The sequence below is a fragment of the Triticum dicoccoides genome, chromosome 7B (assembly GCF_002162155.2).
Source record: "Triticum dicoccoides isolate Atlit2015 ecotype Zavitan chromosome 7B, WEW_v2.0, whole genome shotgun sequence".
NCBI classification, from domain to species: domain Eukaryota; kingdom Viridiplantae; phylum Streptophyta; class Magnoliopsida; order Poales; family Poaceae; genus Triticum; species Triticum dicoccoides.
In genome coordinates this window covers 458,481,681-458,502,648 of record NC_041393.1, presented here as the reverse complement: position 1 = coordinate 458,502,648, position 20,968 = coordinate 458,481,681, and positions in this window count along the sequence as shown.

Below are 20,968 nucleotides of genomic sequence, written 5' to 3'. Positions count from 1 at the left end.
ATGGGCGGACAAAAACATGTGTCCCCACCGGCCTGGTAAAACTCGCTTATCTCCCAAGCGTCACAATCAATGGCGCGGTTGGGTTACCCACGTCCGTATTGATGGGAATCCCGGAATAAGGGGAACACGATCTCTGCTTCGACAAGACGTGCCAAGGAAACCGCCTCGCTAAATGCGCCGAGGTGATACAATAAAAACAATTCGAGTAAAGGCTTGGTAATGGTGTGATGTCACGCCACAAAATAAGTCAGCAGATTGAACTTGTGTAATATTATTCTCTCTACGGTGGTACGTGGAATTTATTTTTGCAGAGCCGGACACTATCCTGGTGTTCACAATCTTCTATAAATTATTCGGAGGAAGAACCCGCCTTGCAATGCCGAAGACAACATGCGCGCCGGACTCGCCGTCATTGAAGCCTGGTTCAGGGGCTACTGAGGGAGTTCCGGACTAGGGGGTGTCCGGATAGCCGAACTATCATGATCGGCCGGACTCCAAGACTATGAAGATACAAGATTGAAGACTTCGTCCCGTGTCCGGATGGGACTTTCCTTGGCGTGGAAGGCAAGCTTGGCGATACGGATATGTAGATCTCCTACCTATGTAACCGACTTTGTGTAACCCTAGCCCTCTCTGGTGTCTATATAAACCGGATGGCTTTAGTCCATAGGACGAACAACAATCATACCATAGGCTAGCTTCTAGGGTTTAGCCTCCTTGATCTCGTGGTAGATCTACTCTTGTAACACACATCATCAATATTAATCAAGCAGGATGTAGGGTTTTACCTCCATCAAGAGGGCCCGAACCTGGGTAAAACATCGTGTCCCTTGTCTCCTGTTACCATCCGCCTAGACGCACAGTTCGGGACCCCCTACCCGAGATCCGCCGGTTTTGACACCGACAATGCATATAATGGTGAAGAAAAGGCACATATGGAAAGAAAAATGCATATGTGGCTGGCAAGGAGCCATTAAAGTAGTTATATTTTAGCTTCCGAATAGGAAGCCCCTAGGTATAGTGTGCATGCATAGTGCAGGCGGAGTGATCAGGGCCTCCGTACAGTTTTAAGGCTGTACGTTAAAAAGGAAAAAGAGGGCGAGAAAGGAAGAAAGAGAACATAATTGAAGAGGCGGAGTTAAGGAGACGAACACTGAGTTCACCACTAGGCGTAGAATCTCCGGAGTCCGGCCGCGTTCCATGGGTTCGGCTCGAGTCTGTTATCAGATGCACTGCGCAGATGGTACGCTCCTCCGGTGAGAACTTTATCAATGATGAAGGGACCCTCCCACTTGGGTTTGAGCTTGTCCTTCTTATTCTCGGGGAGGCGTAGAACGAGTTCGCCAATGTTATAAGTTTTGACCCGTACTTCTCTACTTTGATACCTTCGAGCCTGTTGCTGATCGAATGCCGAATGGGCTTTAGCGACGTCATGCTCCTCTTCCAAAGCATCTAAGTTGTCCTGCTGATCTAGCTCGACTTCATTCTCTTCATACATGCGCACGCGAGGTGAGTCATGGATTATGTCGCAGGGTAGCACTGCTCCTGCGCCGTACACCATAAAAAATGGTGTGTATCCAGTGGTACGATTCGGCGTGGTCCGCAGCCCCCAGAGTACGGAGTTGAGTTCCTCAACCCAATGTGTGTCTGATTCCTTCAAGGATCGCACTAGTCTGGGTTTAGTGCCGCTCGTGATAAGACCATTTGCACGTTCGACTTGACCGTTTGTTTGGGGGTGATAGACAGAGGCGTAGTCGAGCTTAATGCCCATTTTGCCGCACCAGGTTTTCACCTCATCGGCTGTAAAATTCAAGCCATTGTCACTGATGATGCTGTGGGGGACACTGTAATGGTGTACAACCCCTGATATAAAGTCTATCACTGGTCCAGATTCAGCCGTTTTAACTGGTTTGGCTTCTATCCATTTGGTGAACTTGTCCACCATGACCAATAAGTATTTTTTCTTATGGCTTCCCCCTTTAAGGGGTCCCACCATATCCAGCCCCCAGACCGCGAAGGGCCAAGTTATGGGGATTGTTTGGAGAGCGGTAGGGGGCATATGGCTCTGATTGGCAAATAGTTGACAACCAACACAATGTTGGACAAGGTCCTGTGCGTCTGCCCGGGCTGTCGGCCAGTAAAAACCTGACTGAAAGGCCTTGCTTACGAGCGCTCAGGCTGCCGTGTGGTGCCCGCCTAGTCCGGAATGGATTTCGGCTAAGAGCTGCCGCCCTTCCTCTTCGGAGATGCATCGTTGGAGCACTCCGGTGGTGCTCTTCTTGTAGAGCTCTCCTTCATGCACTTTGTAGGCCTTAGAGCATCGCACAATACAACGTGCCTCATTTTGGTCCTCGGGGAGCTCTTGCCTATTTAGGTAGGCCAAGAAGGGCTCGGTCCACGGGGCGATGACAGCCATTATTTCGTGGGCCGAAGGTGTTATTTCGGTGGCAGAGCCTCCGATTACGTCAGATGGTTCAGAAACTGGGGTTGTGTTCGGAGCCGGACTAGTAGTGTAGGACTCCCCCTCCCATGCCACGGACAGCTTAAACAGCCTTTCTAAGAAGATATTGGGTGGGACGGGGTCGCGTTTAGCGCCAATGCGGGCGAGGATATCGGCCGCTTGATTATTTTCTCTGACCACATGGTGGAATTCGAGCCCCTTGAACTAAGCAGACATTTTGAGGACGGCATTGCGATAGGCCGCCATTTTCGGGTCCTTGGCATCAAATTCGCCATTTACCTGAGATATTGCGAGGTTCGAGTCCCCGCGCACTTTGAGGCGTTGGATGCCCATGGAGACTGCCATCCGAAGACCATGCAACAGAGCCTCGTATTCGGCTGCATTGTTGGAGTCTGTGTATAATATTTGGAGTACGTATTAGACCGTGTCTCTGGTTGGGGATGTCAGGACAACACACGCTCCCAATCCAGCCAGCATTTTGGAGCCGTTGAAATGCATGATCCAATTTGAGTACGTGTCGTACTCTTTAGGGAGTTCGACTTCTGTCCATTCAGCGATGAAGTCGGCCAGTACTTGCGACTTAATGGCCCGCTGTGGTTTGTATATTATGTCGAACGGGAGGAGCTCAATAGCCCATTTAGCAATTCGACCTGTTGCGTCACGGTTATTTATTATGTCATTGACTGGTACTTCAGAGGCCACTGTGATCAAACACTCTTGAGAGTAGTGCCATAGTTTCCGGATGCCATGAAGACCGCTTACGCTATCTTTTGATAGTGTGGGTACCGAGATTTGCAGGAGTGAGGACAGTGGACACGTAATATACCAGCTTTTGGAGCGGGAACTTGTGTCTGTCTGCCTCTTGTTCGACGATGAGCACTGCGCTCACAACTTGGTTTGTTGCAGCTATGTATAATAGCATGGGTTCGCCAATGTTTGGCGCGGTCAGGACTGGGTTTGTGGCCAAGAGTGCCTTTATTTCTTCCAGTCCGGCCGTGGCCACATCCGTCCACTTGAAGTGTTCGGTGCATCGAAGAAGGCGATACAGAGGTAGTGCCTTTTCTCCTAAGCGGGAGATAAAGCGGCTTAAGGTAGCCACGCATCCAGATAGTTTCTGGATCTGCTTGAGGTCTGTTGGGATAGCCAACTGTGACAGAGCTCGGATTTTTGCCGGATTTGCTTCAATTCCACTATTGGAAACGATGAAGCCAAGCAATTTCCCGGAGGGTACCCCGAAGACACATTTCTCCGAGTTTAGCTTGATGTCGTATGTTCAGAGGTTGTCGAACGTAAGCCTTAAGTCGTCTATTAAAGTTTCAATGTGTCTTGTTTTCATGACCACGTCGTCTACATAGGCCTCTGCTGTCTTGCCGATTTGTTTTTCCAGGCATGTCTGAATCATGCATTGATAGGTTGCGCCGGCGTTTTTGAGCCCGAAAGGCATGGTGTTAAAACAGAAGGGGCCTTATGGTGTAATGAAGGCCATTGCGGCCTGGTCGGACTCCGCCATGATCTGATGGTATCCGGAGTATGCGTCGAGGAAGCACAATGAGTCGTATCCCGCGGTGGCGTTGATGATTTGGTCAATGCGGGGGAGGGGGAAGGGATCCTTAGGGCAAGCTTTATTGAGGTCCTTGAAATCGACACATAAGCGCCAGGATTTGTCCTTCTTTGGTACCATTACCAAGTTTGCTAGCCAATTCGGATGTTTGATGTCTCTGATGAATCTGGCCTCGAGTAGCTTGGCTAGCTCCTCTCCCATGGCTTGCCGCTTAGGCTCTGAGAAGCGCCTAAGAGTCTGCTTGACTGGCTTGTATCATTTCAGTATATTGAGGTTGTGTTCGGCCAGCCTGTGTGGGATGCTCGACATGTATGAAGGGTGCCAGGCGAATATATCCCAATTCTCACGCAGGAAATCTTGCAGTGCGGCGTCTATTCTGGGGTTCAATTGCGTCCCAATGGAAGCTGTCCTTGTAGGGTCCGTTGGGTGGACCTGGAATTTGACTATCTCGTCCGCGGGTTTGAAGGAGGTGGATTTAGGTCACTTGTCGAGTATCACGTCATCTCTGTCCACTGTTGCTCGCAGCTTAGTTCTTCGGCCGCGAGGGCTTCTGATAATGCTTCCAGGGCGAGGGCGACGGTTTTATTTTCGGCACGGAGTGTGATGTACGGATCACTAGCTAGAGTGATGATTCCGTTGGGCCCGGGCATTTTGAGCTTCATGTACCCGTAATGGGGTATAGCCTGGAAACTCGTGAATGCGTCCCGCCCCAAGAGGGTGTGGTATCCGCTACTGAACGAGGCCACTTGGAATGTAATTTATTCGGACCTATAATTCTCCGGCGTGCCAAATACCACATCCAGTGTGATTTTTCCCGCGCATCGCACCTCCCGACTAGGGATGATTCCCCTAAAGGTTGTGCTGCCTTGCTCAATGCGGCTCCTGTCAATTTCCATCTTGTTAAGGGTTTCCTCGTAGATGAGGTTTAGCCCGCTTCCGCGTCCATGAGCACTTTAGTGAGCCTGAAGCCGTCCACGATTGGACTAAGGACCAAAGCGGCTGGTGCTCGGACTATTCGTAACTGAGGTTCGTCACTGGCATTGTAGGTTATAGCCGTGTCGTTCCATGGGTTTATTGTTGCCAGGTGGCAAACTTCGGTGAGGCTGCGCTGAGCTCGCTTGCGCCTATTATTTGAGGCGAAAGTATCGATGACTGTAAATATCGTATTGTTGTTTCTGGCGGGTTGTTGTTCCGCTGTATGGTTTAAGAGGAGATCCTCGCCGCTCTTTGCTACCTGCCGGAGTATCCAACATGCCCTAAGGCTATGAGTTGGTGTAGTATCCGGTGTGGTGTGAATTTTGCACGGTCCACTGAGCCATTCTTCCAATACGGTTCCACGCCTTGTATCAGGCTTTGGTTTTTTGGTAATTGAATTGGGTAACTTACGAGAGCTTGCCCTTTTAGATCGGACAAAGGGTTTAGTGAGAGCCTGATTGTCCCAGAAGTTCGTTTGGGTTTTCCAGGTGCTTTCAATCGGGTAGTACTTCTGCACTATAGCCGCTAAGTCAGCAAAGCGTACTGTGTCATGGCGACTTATAGCGTTGAGGATCCCTTTGTCTGTGCAATTGTTGTAGAAGAGGGAGATTGCGTCTTCCTCGCGAAAGGTCCTTAACCCTGTTTAACACAAGGAGGAATTTGGCCCAGTAATGATGTACTGTCTCTTGTGGCTCTCGTCTAATTTGTTGAATATTGAATAAATCTGGGTGGGTGGGTGGTTTCGAATCCGAATCCTGACCCAATCTGAGACCCAAGGGCAAGGAATTTCCCGAGCTTAACGGCTCGGGCTCTGGGATGCTGCCCAATTTGTTTGACTCATCGCCCGATCCTAAGTTTGGGGTTTGGGCCGTGTCCTCCCGCGAGCGAGTGTCCGGCTCAGAGAGCTCGGAAATCCAGACACAGTTCGTCCTCAAAATAGAGGGAGAATTCGTATGATGCTCCTCCACTACCGTGATCTCATGGGTGACCGGCGGAGAATAAATCTCCCTTTGGTCGGGTTTATGCCCGATCCGATCATAGTCCATAGCGACGCCCAGGGCGACGATGCGATCCAAGAGCTCATTAAGGGAGGAGAGCTCCATTGGGTCCATCTGTTTGGTGAGTTCCGAACTGACAGGGAGGCTGTTTTTGATGACCTGAGAAGTCATTGTCGGCGCGACAGCCGATCGGGCGGTCATGACAAAGCCGCCCAGACAGAGAGTTTGGCCTTGGGCCAGTGCTCTTTCAGAGGTGATGTTGTCCCTGACAACGAGGCGGGCCATCAAGCCTTACTGTGACGACACAGAGGAACTCTCAATGAAAGCACCAATGTCGGTGTCAAAACCGGTGGATCTCGGGTAGGGGGTCCCGAACTGTGCGTCTAAGGCTAATGGTAACAGGAGGCTGGGGACACGATGTTTACCCAGGTTCGGGCCCTCTCAATGGAGGTAATACCCTACTCCCAGCTTGATTGATCTTGATGATATGAGTATTACAAGAGTTGATCTACCACGAGATCAGAGAGGCTAAACCCTAAAAGCTAGCCTTTGGTATGATTGTTGTTGTGTCCTACGGACTAAACCCTCCGGTTTATATAGACACCGGAGGAGGCTAGGGTTACACAGAGTCGGTTACAGAGAAGGTGATATATCATCCGAATCGCCAAGCTTGCCTTCCACGCAAAGGAGAGTCCCATCCGGACACGGGACGAAGTCTTCAATCTTGTATCTTCATACTCCGACAGTCCGGCCAAAGCATAAAGTCCGGCTGTCCGGATACCCCCTTATCCAGGACTCCCTCAGCCCCCTCCCCCCTTCACCCTATAAATAGAGGGGAGGAGGGAGGGCAGCAACACCTCATCCAAGGCGCAGCCCGCCCCCTCTCCAACACCTCTCCTCCTCCGTTTGAGCTTGGCGAAGCCCTACCGGAGAACCGCTGCTCCACCACCACCACGCCGTCGTGCTGCTGCTGGAGTTGTCTTCCCCAACCTCTCCCTCCTCCTTGCTGGATCAAGGCGCGGGAGACGTCATTGGGCTGCACGTGTATTGAACGCGGAGGCGCCGTTGTTCGGCGCTAAGATCGGAATCGACCGCGATCTGAATCGCTATGTGTACGACTCCTCCAATTGCGTTCTTGCAACGCTTCCGTTTCGCGATCTTCAAGGGTATGAAGATGCACTCCCCTCTCTCTCGTTGCTAGTCTCTCCATAGATTGATCTTGGTGATGCGTAGAATTTTTTTAATTTCTGCAACGATCCCCAACAGTGTTATCATGAGCTAGGTCTATGCGTAGTTTCTATGCACGAGTAGAACACAAGTTGTTGTTGAAGGAAATATGCCCTAGAGGCAATAACAAAGTTATTATTTATTTCCTTATATCATGATAAATGTTTATTATTCATGCTAGAATTGTATTAACCGGAAACATAATACATGTGTGAATACATAGACAAACATAATGTCACTAGTATGCCTCTACTTGACTAGCTCATTAATCAAAGATGGTTGTGTTTCCTAACCATAGACATGAGTTGTCATTTGATTAATGGGATCACATCATTAGGAGAATGATGTGATTGACTTGACCCATTCCGTTAGCTTATCACTTGATCGTTTAGTATGTTGCTACTGCTTTCTCCATGACTTATACATGTTCCTACAACTATGAGATTATGCAACTCCTGTTTACCGGAGGAACACTTTGTGTGCTACCAAACGTCACAATGTAACTGGGTGATTATAAAGGAGCTCTATAGGTGTCTCCAAAGGTACATGTTGAGTTGGCATATTTTGAGATTAGGTTTTGTCAGTCCGATTGTCGGGGATGTATCTCTGGGCCCTCTCGGTAATGCACATCACTATAAGCCTTGCAAGCAATGTAGCTAATGAGTTAGTTACGGAATGATGCATTACATAACGAGTAAAGAGACTTGCCGGTAACGAGATTGAACTAGGTATTGAGATACCGACGATCAAATCTCGGGCAAGTAACATACCGACGACAAAGGGAACAACATATGTTGTTATGCGGTTTGACCGATAAAGATCTTCGTAGAATATGTAGGAGCCAATATGAGCATCCAGGTTCTGCTATTGGTTATTAACCAGAAACGTGTCTCGATCATGTCTACATAGTTCTCGAACCCGTAGGGTCCGCACGCTTAAAGTTATATGGAAGTTATATTATGAGTTCATGTATTTTTGATGTACCAAAGATAGTTCGGAGTCCCGAATGTGACCACGGACATGACGAGGAGTCTCAAAATGGTCGAGACATGAAGATTGATATATTGGACGACTATATTCGGACACCGGAATGGTTTCGGGGAGTACCGGGGGGGTTACCGGAACCCCCTGGGGGGTTAATGGGCCTCATGGGCCCAAAGTGGAGAAGAGGAGGGGCGGCCAGGGCAGGCCGCGCGCACCCTCCCCCTCTAGTCCGAATAGGACAAGGAAGGGGGGTGCCCCCCTTTCCTTCCTCCCCTCTCTCCCTTCCTTCCCCCTCTCCTACTTGGATAAGGAAAGGAGGGAGTCCTACTCCCGGCGGGAGTAGGACTCCTCCTGGCACGCCCCCTCCTGGCCGGCCGCCCCCTCCCCCTTGCTCCTTTATATATAGGGGCAGGGGGGCACCTCTAGACACAACAACAATTGATCCTTGAGATCTATTAGCCGTGTGCGGTGCCCCCCTCCACCATATTCCACCTCGATAATATTGTAGCGGTGCTTAGGCGAAGCCTTGCATCAGTAGAACATCATCATCGTCACCACACCGTCGTGCTGACGGAACTCTCCCACGACACTTGGCTGGATCGGAGTTCGAGGGATGTCATCGAGCTGAACGTGTGCAAGAACTCGGAGGTGCCGTGCTTTCGGTGCTTGATCGGTCGGGCCGTGAAGACGTATGACTACATCAACCGCGTTGTGCTAACGCTTCCGCTTTTGTTCTATGAGGGTACGTGGACAACACTCTTCCCTCTCGTTGCTATAAATCACCATGATCTTGCGTGTGCGTAGGATTTTTTTTGAAATTACTACGTTCCCCAACAGTGGCATCAGAGCCAGGTTTTATGCGTAGATGTTATATGCACGAATAGAACACAAGTGAGTTGTGAGCGATACAAGTCATACTGCTTACCAGCATGTCATACTTTGGTTCGGCGGTATTGTTGGATGAAGCAGCCCGGACAGACATTACGCGTACACTTACGCGAGACTGGTTCTACCGACGTGCTTTGCACATAGGTGGCTGGCGGATGTCAGTTTCTCCAACTTTAGTTGAACCGAGTGTGGCTACGCCCGGTCCTTGAGAAGGTTAAAACAGCACTAACTTGACGAACTATCGTTGTGGTTTTGATGCGTAGGTAAGAACGGTTCTTGCTCAGCCCATAGCAGCCACGTAAAACTTGCAACAACAAAGTAGAGGACGTCTAACTTGTTTTTGCAGGGCATGTTGTGATGTGATATGGTCAAGACGTGATGCTATATTTTATTGTATGAGTTGATCATGTTTTGTAACCGAGTTATCGGCAACTGGTATGAGCCATATGGTTGTCGCTTTATTGTATGCAATGCAATCACCCTATAATTGCTTTACTTTATCACTAAGCGGTAGCGATAGTCATAGAAGCAATAGGTGGCGAAATGACAATGATGGTACGATGAAGATCAAGGTGTCGCGCCGGTGACGATGGTGATCATGACGGTGCTTCGGAGATGGTGATCACAAGCACAAGATGATGATGGCCATATCATATCACTTATATTGTTTACATGTGATGTTTATCATTTATGCATCTTATTTTTCTTTGATTGACGGTAGCATTATAAGATGATCTCTCACTAAATTTCAAGGTATAAGTGTTCTCCCTGAGTATGCACCATTGCGAAAGTTCTTCGTGTTGAGACACCACGTGATGATCGAGTGTGATAAGCTCTACGTTCAAATACAACGGGTGCAAAATAGTTGCACACGCGGAATACTCAGGTTAAACTTAACGAGCCTAGCATATACAGATATGGCCTCAGAACACTGAGACCAAAAGGTCGAGCGTGAATCATATAGTAGATATGATCAACATAGTGATGTTCACCATTGAAAACTACACCATCTCACGTGATGATCGGACATGGTTTAGTTGATTTGGATCACGTGATCACTTAGATGATTAGAGGGATGTCCATCTAAGTGGGGGTTCTTAAGTAATATGATTAATTGAACTTAAATTTATCATGAACTTAGTACCTGATAGTATTTTGCTTGTCTATGTTTGTTGTAGATAGATGTCTCGTGCTGTCGTTCTGTTGAATTTTAATGCGTTCCTTGAGAAAGCTAAGTTGAAAGATGATGGTAGCAATTACACGGACTAGGTCCGTAACTTGAGGATTATCCTCATTGCTGCACAAAAGAATTACGTCCTGGAAGCACCGTTGGGTGCCAGGCCTGCTGCAGATGCAACTGACGATGTTAAGAACATCTGGCAGAGCAAAGCTGATGACTACTCGATAGTTCAGTGTGCCATGCTTTACGGCTTAGAACTGGGACTTCAACGACGTTTTGAACGTCATGGAGCATATGAGATGTTCCAGGAGTTGAAGTTAATATTTCAAGCAAATACCCTGATTGAGAGATATGAAGTCTCCAATAAGTTCTATAGCTGCAAGATGGAAGAGAATAGTTCTGCCAGTGAACATATACTCAAAATGTCTGGGTATAATAATCACTTGATTCGACTGGGAGTTAATCTTCCTGATGATAGTGTCATTGACAGAATTCTTCAATCACTGCCACCAAGCTACAAGAGCTTCGTTATGAATTATAATATGCAAGGGATGGACAAGACTATTCCCGAGCTCTTCGCAATGCTAAAAGATGCGGAGGTAGAAATCAAAAAGGAGCATCAAGTGTTAATGGTCAATAAGACCACCAGTTTCAAGAAAAGGGGTAAAGGGAAGAAGAAGGGGAACTTCAAGAAGAACGGCAAACAAGTTGATGCTCAAGAGAAGAAACCCAAATCTGGACCTAAGCCTGAGACTGAGTGCTTCTACTACAAACAGACTGGTCACTGGAAGCGGAACTACCCCAAGTATTTGGCGGATAAGAAGGATGGCAAGGTAAACAAAGGTATATGTGATATACATGTTATTGATGTGTACCTTACTAATGCTCGCAGTAGAACCTCGGTATTTGATACTGGTTCTGTTCCTAATATTTGCAACTCGAAATAGGGACTACGGATTAAGTGAAGATTGTCTAAGGACGAGGTGACGATGCGCGTGGGAAATGGTTCCAAAGTCGATGTGATCGCGGTCGGCATGCTACCTCTACATCTACCTTCGGGATTAGTTTTAGACCTAAATAATTGTTATTTGGTGCCAGCGTTAAGCATGGACATTATATCTGGATCTTGTTTGATGCGAGACGGATATTCATTTAAATCAAAGAATAATGGTTGTTCTATTTATATGAGTAATATCTTTTATGGTCATGCACCCTTGAAGAGTGGTCTATTTTTACTAAATCTCGATAGTAGTGATACACATATTCATAATGTTGAAACCAAAAGACGCAGAGTTGATAATGATAGTGCAACTTATTTGTGGCACTGCCGTTTGGGTCATATTGGTGTAAAGCGCATGAAGAAACTCCATACTGATGGACTTCTGGAATCACTTGATTATGAATCACTTGGTACTTGCGAACTGTGCCTCATGGGCAAGATGACTAAAACGCCGTTCTCCGGAACTATGGAGCGAGCAACAGATTTGTTGGAAATCATACATACTAATGTATGTAGTCCAATGAATATTGAGGCTCGTGGCGGGTATCATTACCGGAACCCCCCGGGGGTTAATGGGCCTCACAGGCCAAAAGTGGAGAAGAGGAGGGGCAGCCAGGGCAGGCCGTGCGCCCCCTCCCCCTCTAGTCCGAATAGGACAAGGAAGGGGGGGCGGCGCCCCCCTTTCCTTCCTCCCCTCTCTCCCTTCCTTCCCCTCTCCTACTTGGACAAGGAAAGGAGCGAGTCCTACTCCCGGTGGGAGTAGGACTCCTCCTGGCGCGCCCCCTCCTGGCCGGCCGCCCCCTCCCCATTGCTCCTTTATATACAGGGATAGGGGGGCACCACTAGACACAACAACAATTGATCCTTGAGATCTATTAGCCGTGTGCGGTGCCCCCCTCCACCATATTCCACCTCGATAATATTGTACCGGTGCTTAGGCGAAGCCCTGCGTCGGTAGAACATCCTCATCGTCACCATGCCGTCGTGCTGACGGAACTCTCCCTCGATACTCGGCTGGATTGGAGTTCGAGGGACGTCATCGAGTTGAACATGTGCAAGAACTCGGAGGTGTCGTGCTTTCGGTGCTTGATCGGTCGGGCCGTGAAGACGTACGACTACATCAACCGCGTTGTGCGAACGCTTCCGCTTTCGGTCTACAAGGGTACATGGACAACACTCTTCTCTCTTGTTGCTATACATCACCATGATCTTGCGTGTGCATAGGAATTTTTTTGAAATTACTACGTTCCCCAACAGTTGTGGGCATCGATTTTGTCAATTTACTTGCCGTTACTAGTCTTATCTTGATTCGGCGGCATCGTGGGATGAAGTGGCCCGGACCGAACTTACACGTACGCTTACATAAGACAGGTTCCACCGACTGACATGCACTAGTTGCATAAGGTGGCTAGCGGGTGTCTGTCTCTCCCATTTTAGTCGGATCGGATTCGATGAAAAGGGTCCTTATGAAGGGTAAATAGCAATTGGCATATCATGTTGTGGTTTTGGCGTAGGTAAGAAACGTTCTTGCTAGAAACCTATAGCAGCCACGTAAAAACTTGCAACAACAATTAGAGGACGTCTAACTTGTTCTTGCAGCATATGTCGTGTGATGTGATATGGCCAAAAGGATGTGATGAATGATATATATATGTGATGTATGAGATTGATCATATTCTTGTAATAGGAATCACGACTTGCATGTCAATGAGTATGACAACTGGCAGGAGCCATAGGAGTTGTCTTAATTTATTGTATGACCTGCGTGTCATTGAATAACGACATGTAATTACTTTACTTTATAGTAGTAGAAGTAATAGTTGGCGAGACAACTTCATGAAGACACGATGATGGAGATCATGGTGTCATGCCGGTGACGATGATGATCATGGCACCCCGAAGATGGAGATCAAAAGGAGCAAAATGATATTGGCCATATCATGTCACTATTTGATTGCATGTGATGTTTATCATGTTTTTACATCTTATTTTCCTAGAACGACGGTAGCATAAATAAGATGGTCCCTCATAAAATTTCAAGTGTTCCCCCCTAACTATGCACCATTGTGAAAGTTCGTTGTTTCGAAGCACCATGTGATGATCGCGTGTGATAGATTCTAACGTTCGCATACAGCTGGTGTAAGCCAGATTTACACATGCAAAACACTTAGGTTGACTTGACGAGCCTAGCATGTACAGACATGGCCTCGGAACACAAGAGACTAAAAGGTGGAACATGAGTCGTATAGCAGATACGATCAACATGAAGATGTTCAGTGATGATGACTAGTCCATCTCACGTGATGATCAGGCACGGCCTAGTTGACTCGGATCATGTATCACTTAGATGACTAGAGGGATGTCTATCTGAGTGAGAGTTCATTGAATAATTTTATTAGATGAACTTAATTATCATGAACTTAGTCTAAAATCTTTGCAATATGTCTTGTAGATCAAATGGCCCACGCTAATGTTGCCCTCAACTTCAACATGTTCCTAGAGAAAACCAAGCTGAAAGACGATGGTAGCAACTATACGGACTGTGTACGGAACTTGAGGATCATCCTCATAGCTGCCAAGAAAGCATATGTCCTAGAAGCACCACTAGGTGAAGCACCTGTTTTCCCAGCAACTCAAGATGTTATGAACGCATGGCACTCGCGTAGTGATGATTACTCCCTGGTTCAGTACAGCATGCTTTACAGCTTAGAACCGGGGCTCCAAAAGCGTTTTGAGCAGCACAGAGCATATGAGATGTTCCAAGAGCTAAAAATGGTTTTCCAAGCTCATGCTCGGGTTGGGAGATATGAAGTCTCTGACAAGTTCTACAGTTGTAAGATGTAGGAGAATAGTTCTGTCAGCGAGCACATACTCAAAATGTCTGGGTTGCACAACCACTTGTCTCAGCTGGGAGTTAATCTCCCGGATGACGCGTTTGTTGACAGAATCCTTTAGTCGCTTCCACCTTGCTACAAGAGCTTTGTGATGAATTTCAATATGCAAGGGATGGAGAAAACCATTGCTGAGGTATATTCAATGCTGAAATCAGCGGAAGTGGAGATCAAAAAGGAACATCAAGTGTTGATGGTCAATAAAACCACTAGTTTCAAGAAAGGCAAGGGTAAGAAGAACTTCAAGAAGGACGGCAAGGGAGTTGCCGCGCCCGGTAAGCCAGTTGCCGGGAAGAAGCCAAAGCATGGACCCAAACCTGAGACTGAGTGCTTTTATTGCAAGGGAAACGGTCACTGGAAGCGGAACTGCCCCAGGTACTTAGCGGACAAGAATGCCGGCAACACCAAAGGTATATGCGATATACATGTTATTGATGTGTACCTTACCAGTACTCGTAGTAGCTCCTGGGTATTTGATACCAGTGCGATTGCTCATATTTGTAACTCAAAACAGGAGCTGCATAATAAGCGGAGACTAGCGAAGGACGAGGTGACGATGCGCGTCAGGAATGGTTCCAAGGTCGATGTGATCGTCGTCGGCATGCTACCTCTAATTTACCTACGTGATTAGTTTTAAACCTCAATATTTGTTATTTAGTGCCAGCTTTGAGCATGAACATTGTATCTGGATCTCGTTTAATGCGAGATGGCTACTCATTTAAATTCGAGAATAATGGTTGTTCTATTTATATGAGAGATATGTTTTATGGTCATGCCCCACTGGTCAATTGTTTATTCTTATTGAATCTCAAATGTGATGTTACACATATTCATAGTGCAAATACCAAAATATGTAAGGTTAATAATGATAGTCCCACATACTTGTGGCATTGCCGCCTTGGTCACATTGGTGTCAAACGCATGAAGAAGCTCCATGCAGATGGACTTTTGGAGTCTCTTGATTATGAATCATTTGACATGTGTGAACCATGCCTCATGGGCAAAATGATCAAGACTCCGTTCTCCAGAACAATGGAGCGAGCAACCAACTTATTGGAAATCATACATACTGATGTGTGCGGTCCAATGAGCGTTGAGGCTCACGGTGGCTATCGTTATGTTCTCACCCTCACTGATGACTTAAGTAGATATGGGTATGTCTACTTTATGAAACACAAGTCTGAGACCTTTGAAAAGTTCAAGGAATTTCAGAATGAGGTGGAGAATCAACGTGACAGAAAAATAAAATTCTTACGATCAAATCGTGGGAGAGAATATTTGAGTCACGAATTTGGTACGCACTTAAGGAAATGTGGAATTGTTTCACAACTCACGCCGCCTGGAACACCTCAGCGTAACGGTGTGTCCGAACGTCGTAATCGCACTCTATTAGATATGGTGCGATCTATGATGTCTCTTACCGATTTACCGCTATCATTTTGGGGATACGCTTTAGAGACAGCTACATTCACTTTAAATAGGGCAACATCTAAATCCGTTGAGACGACACCGTATGAATTATGGTTTGGGAAGAAACCTAAGCTGTCATTTCTAAAAGTTTGGGGACGCGATGCTTATGTCAAGAAACTTCAACCTGAAAAGCTCGAACCCAAGTCGGAAAAATGCATCTTCATAGGATACCCTAAGGAAACCATTGGGTATACCTTCTACCTCAGATCCGAAGGCAAGATCTTTGTTGCCAAGAATGGGTCCTTTCTGGAGAAAGAGTTTCTCTTGAAAGAAGTAAGTGGGAGGAAAGTAGAACTTGATAAAGTACTGCCTCTTGAACCGAAAAGTAGCACAGCTCAGGAAGATGTTTCTGTGGTGCCTGCACCGACTAGAGAGGAAGTTAATGATGATGATCAAGGTACTTCAGATCAAGTTGCTACTGAACTTCGTAGGTCCACAAGGACACATTCCACACCAAAATGGTATGGCAACCCTGTCCTAGAAATCATGTTTTTAGACAACGGTGAACCTTCGAACTATGAAGAAGCGATGGCGGGCCTAGATTCCAACAAATGGCTTGAAGCCATGCAATCTGAGATAGGATCCATGTATGAAAACAAAGTATGGACTTTGACAGACTTTCTCGATGATCGGCGAGCGATAGAAAATAAATGGATCTTTAAGAAGAAGACAGACGTGGATGGTAATGTTAACATCTATAAAGCTTGGCTTGTCGCTAAGGGTTATCGACAAGTTCAAGGGGTTGACTACGATGAGACCTTCTTACCCGTAGCAAATCTGAAGTCCGTCCGAATCATGTTAGCAATTGCCGCATTCTATGATTATGAAATATGGCAAATGGACGTCAAAACGACATTCCTTAACGGCTTCCTTAAGGAAGAATTGTATATGATGTAGCCGGAAGGTTTTGTCGATCCTAAGAATGCTAACAAGGTATGCAAGCTCCAGCGCTCCATTTATGGGCTGGTGCAAGCATCTCGGAGTTGGAACATTCGCTTTGATGAAATGATCAAAGCGTTTGGGTTTATGCAGACTTATGGAGAAGCCTGCGTTTACAAGAAAGTGAGTGGGAGCTCTGTAGCATTTCTCATATTGTATGTGGATGACATACTATTGATGGGAAATGATGAAGAACTTTTGGAAAGCATAAAGGCCTACTTGAATAAGTGTTTTTCAATGAAGGACCTTGGAGAAGCTGCTTACATATTAGGCATCAAGATCTATAGAGATAGATCGAGACGCCTCATAGGTCTTTCACAAAGCACATACCTTGATAAGATATTGAACAAGTTCAATATGGATCAGTCCAAGAAGGGGTTCTTGCCTGTATTGCAAGGTGTGAAATTGAGCTCGGCTCAAAGCCCGACCATGGTAGAAGATAGAGAAAAGATGAGTGTCATCCCCTATGCCTCAGCCATAGGGTCTATTATGTATGCCATGTTGTGTACCAGACCTGATGTAAACCTTGTTGTAAGTTTGGTAGGGAGGTACCAAAGTAATCCCATCATGGAACACTGGACAGCAGTCAAGAATATCTTGAAGTACCTGAAAAGGACTAAGAATATGTTTCTCTTTTATGGAGGTGATGAAGAGCTCGTCGTAAAGGGTTACGTCGATGCTAGCTTCGACACAGATCTGGATGACTCCAAGTCACAAACCAGATACGTGTATATTTTGAATGGTGGGGCAGTAAGCTGGTGCAGTTGCAAGCAAAGCGTCGTGGCGGGATCTACATGTGAAACGGAGTACATGGCAGCCCCGGAGGCAGCACATGAAGCAATCTGGATGAAGGAGTTCATCACCGTCCTAGGAGTTATTCCCAATGCATCGGGCCTGATGACTCTCTTCTGTGACAACACTGGAGCTATTACCCTTGCTAAGGAGCCCAGGTTTCACAAGAAGACTAGGCACATCAAGCTTCGCTTCAACTCCATTCGTTAAAATATTCAAGATGGAGACATAGATATTTGTAAAGTGCATACAGATCTGAATGTCGCAGATCCGTTGACTAAACCTCTTCCGCGAGCAAAACATGATCAACACCAGAACTCTATGAGTGTTCGATTCATCCCAATGTAACTAGATTATTGACTCTAGTGCAAGTGGGAGACTATCGGAAATATGCCCTAGAGGCAATAATAAAATGGTTATTATTATATTTCCTTGTTCATGATAATTGTCTATTGTTCAATCTATAATTGTATTGACCGGAAACCGTAATACATGTCTGAATACATAGACCACAACATGTCCCTAGTGAGCCTCTAGTTGACTAGCTCGTTGATCAACAGATGGTCATGGTTTCCTGACTATGGACATTGGATGTCATTGATAACGGGATCACATCATTAGGAGAATGATGTGATGGACAAGACCCAATCCTAAGCATAGCACAAGATCATGTAGTTCGTTTAATAAAGCTTTTCTAATGTCAAGTATCATTTCCTTAGACCATGAGATTGTGCAACTCCCAGATACCATAGGAATGCTTTGGGTGTACAAAATGTCACAATGTAACTGGGTGGCTATAAAGGTGCACTACAGGTATCTCCGAAAGTGTTTGTTGGGTTGGCACGAATCGAGACTGGGATTTGTCACTCCGTATGATGGAGAGGTATCTCTGGGCCCTCTCGGTAATGCATCATCATAATGAGCTCAATGTGACTAAGTAGTTGGTCACAGTATCATGCATTACGGAATGAGTAAAGTGACTTGCCGGTAACGAGATTGAACGAGATATTGGGATACCGACGATCGAATCTCGGGCAAGTAACGTACTGATTGACAAAGGGAATTGTATACGAGATTGCTTGAATCCTCGACATCGTGGTTCATCTGATGAGATCATCGTGGAACATGTGGGAGCCAACATGGGTATCAAGATCCCGCTGTTGGTTATTGGCTAGAGAGCTGTCTCGGTCATTTCTGCATGATTCCCGAACCCGTAGGGTCTACCCACTTAAGGTTCGGTGACGCTAGAGTTTTTATGGGAAATAGTATGTGGTTACAGAATGTTGTTCGGAGTCCCGTATAAGATCCCGGACGTCACGAGGAGGTACAGAATGGTCCGTAGGTGAAGATTTATGTATGGGAAGTCATCATACGGTCACAGGAAGTATTCGGGGGGTTTGCCGATATTGTACCGGGACCACCGAAGGGGGTCCGGGGGTCCACCGGGAGGGTCCACCTGCCCCGGAGGGCCCTATGGGTTGTATGTAGAAGGGAACCAGCCCCAAGTGGGTTGGGCACCATCCCCCCTAGGGCCCATGCGCCTAGAGTTGGGGGGCCTAAGGGGGGTGCCCCCTTGGCTTGGGGGGCAAGCCCCCTCCCCTTGGCCGCCGCCCCCCTCTAGATCTCATCTAGAGGGGCCGGACCCCTTCCCCCTTCACCCTATAAATAGAGGGGAGGAGGGAGGGCAGCAGCACCTCATCCAAGGCACAGCCCTCCCCCTCTCCAACACCTCTCCTCCTCCGTTTGAGCTTGGCGAAGCCCTATCGGAGAACCGCTACTCCACCACCACCACGCCGTCCTGCTGCTGCTGGAGTTGTCTTCCCCAACCTCTCCCTCCTCCTTGCTGGATCAAGGCACGGGAGACATCACCGGGCTGCACGTGTGTTGAACGCGGAGGCGTCGTTGTTCGGTGCTAAGATCGGGATCGACCGTGATCTGAATCGCTATGCGTACGACTCCTCCAACCGCGTTCTTGTAACGCTTCCGTTTCGCGATCTTCAAGGGTATGAAGATGCACTCCCCTCTCTCTCGCTGCTAGTCTCTCCATAGATTGATCTTGGTGATGCGTAGAATTTTTTTAATTTCTGCAGCGGTCCCCAACACAAAGGTATATGTGATATACATGTTATTGATGTGTACCTTACCAGCGCTCGTAGTAGCTCCTGGGTATTTGATACCGGTGTGGTTGCTCATATTTGTAACTCAAAATAGGAGCTGCGGAATAAGAGGGGACTGGTGAAGGACGAGGTGACAATGCGCGTCTGGAATGGTTCCAAGGTCGATGTGGTCGCCGTCGGCACACTACCTCTACATTTACCTACAAGATTAGTTTTAAACCTCAACAATTGTTATTTAGTGCCAGCTTTGAGCATGAACATTGTATCTGGATCTTGTTTAATGTGAGATGGCTACTCATTTAAGTCCGAGAATAATGGTTGTTCTATTTATATGAGAGATATGTTTTATGGTCATGCCCCGCTGGTCAACGGTTTATTTTTATTGAATCTCGAACGTGATGTTACACATATTCATAGTATGAATACCAAAAGATGTAAGGATGATAATGATAGTCCCACATACTTGTGGCACTGCCGTCTTGGTCACATTGGTGTCAAACGCATGAAGAAAATCCATGCAGATGGACTTTTGGAGTCTCTTGATTATGAATCATTTGACACGTGCGAACCATTCCTCATGGGCAAAATGACAAAGACTCCGTTCTCCGGAACAATGGAGCGAGCAACCAACTTGTTGGAAATAATACATAATGATGTGTGCGGTCCAATGAGCATTGAGGCTCACGGTGGCCATCGTTATGTTCTCACCCTCACTGATGACTTAAGTAGATATGGGTATGTCTACTTGATGAAACACAAGTCTGAGACCTTTGAAAAGTTCAAGGAGTTTTAGAGTGAGGTAGAGAATCAACGTGACAAGAAAATAAAGTTCTTACGATCAGATCATAGAGGAGAATATTTGAGTCACGAGTTTGGTACGCACTTAAGAAAATGCGGAATTGTTTCACAACTCACGCCGCCTCGAACACCTCAGCGTAATGGTGTGTCTAAACATCGTAATCGCACTCTATTGGATATGGTGCGATCTATGATGTCTCTCACTGATTTACCACTATCATTTTGGGGTTATGCTTTAGAGACAGCCGCATTCACTTTAAATCGGGCACCGTCTAAATCTGTTGAGACGACACCGTATGAATTATGGTTTGGGAAGAAACCTAAGCTGTTGTTCCTAAAAGTTTGGGGATGCGATGTGTAGGATCGAAAGTATGTCTAGAGGGGGGGTGATTAGACTACTTGAGCAAATAAAAACTTATCCTTTTCCCAATTTTAGTTCTTAGCAGATTTTAGCAAACTTAGCACAAGTCAAGCAATTTTAACACAATTCAAGCAAGCATGCAAAGAGTATATGAGCAACGGAAAGTAAAGCATGCAACTTGCAAGAATGTAAAGGGAAGGGTTTGGAGTGTGCAAATGCAATTGGAGACATGGATGTTTTTGTCGTGGTTCCGATAGGTGGTGCTATCATACATCCACGTTGATGGAGACTTCAACCCAGGAAGGGGCAACGGTTGCGCGAGTCCA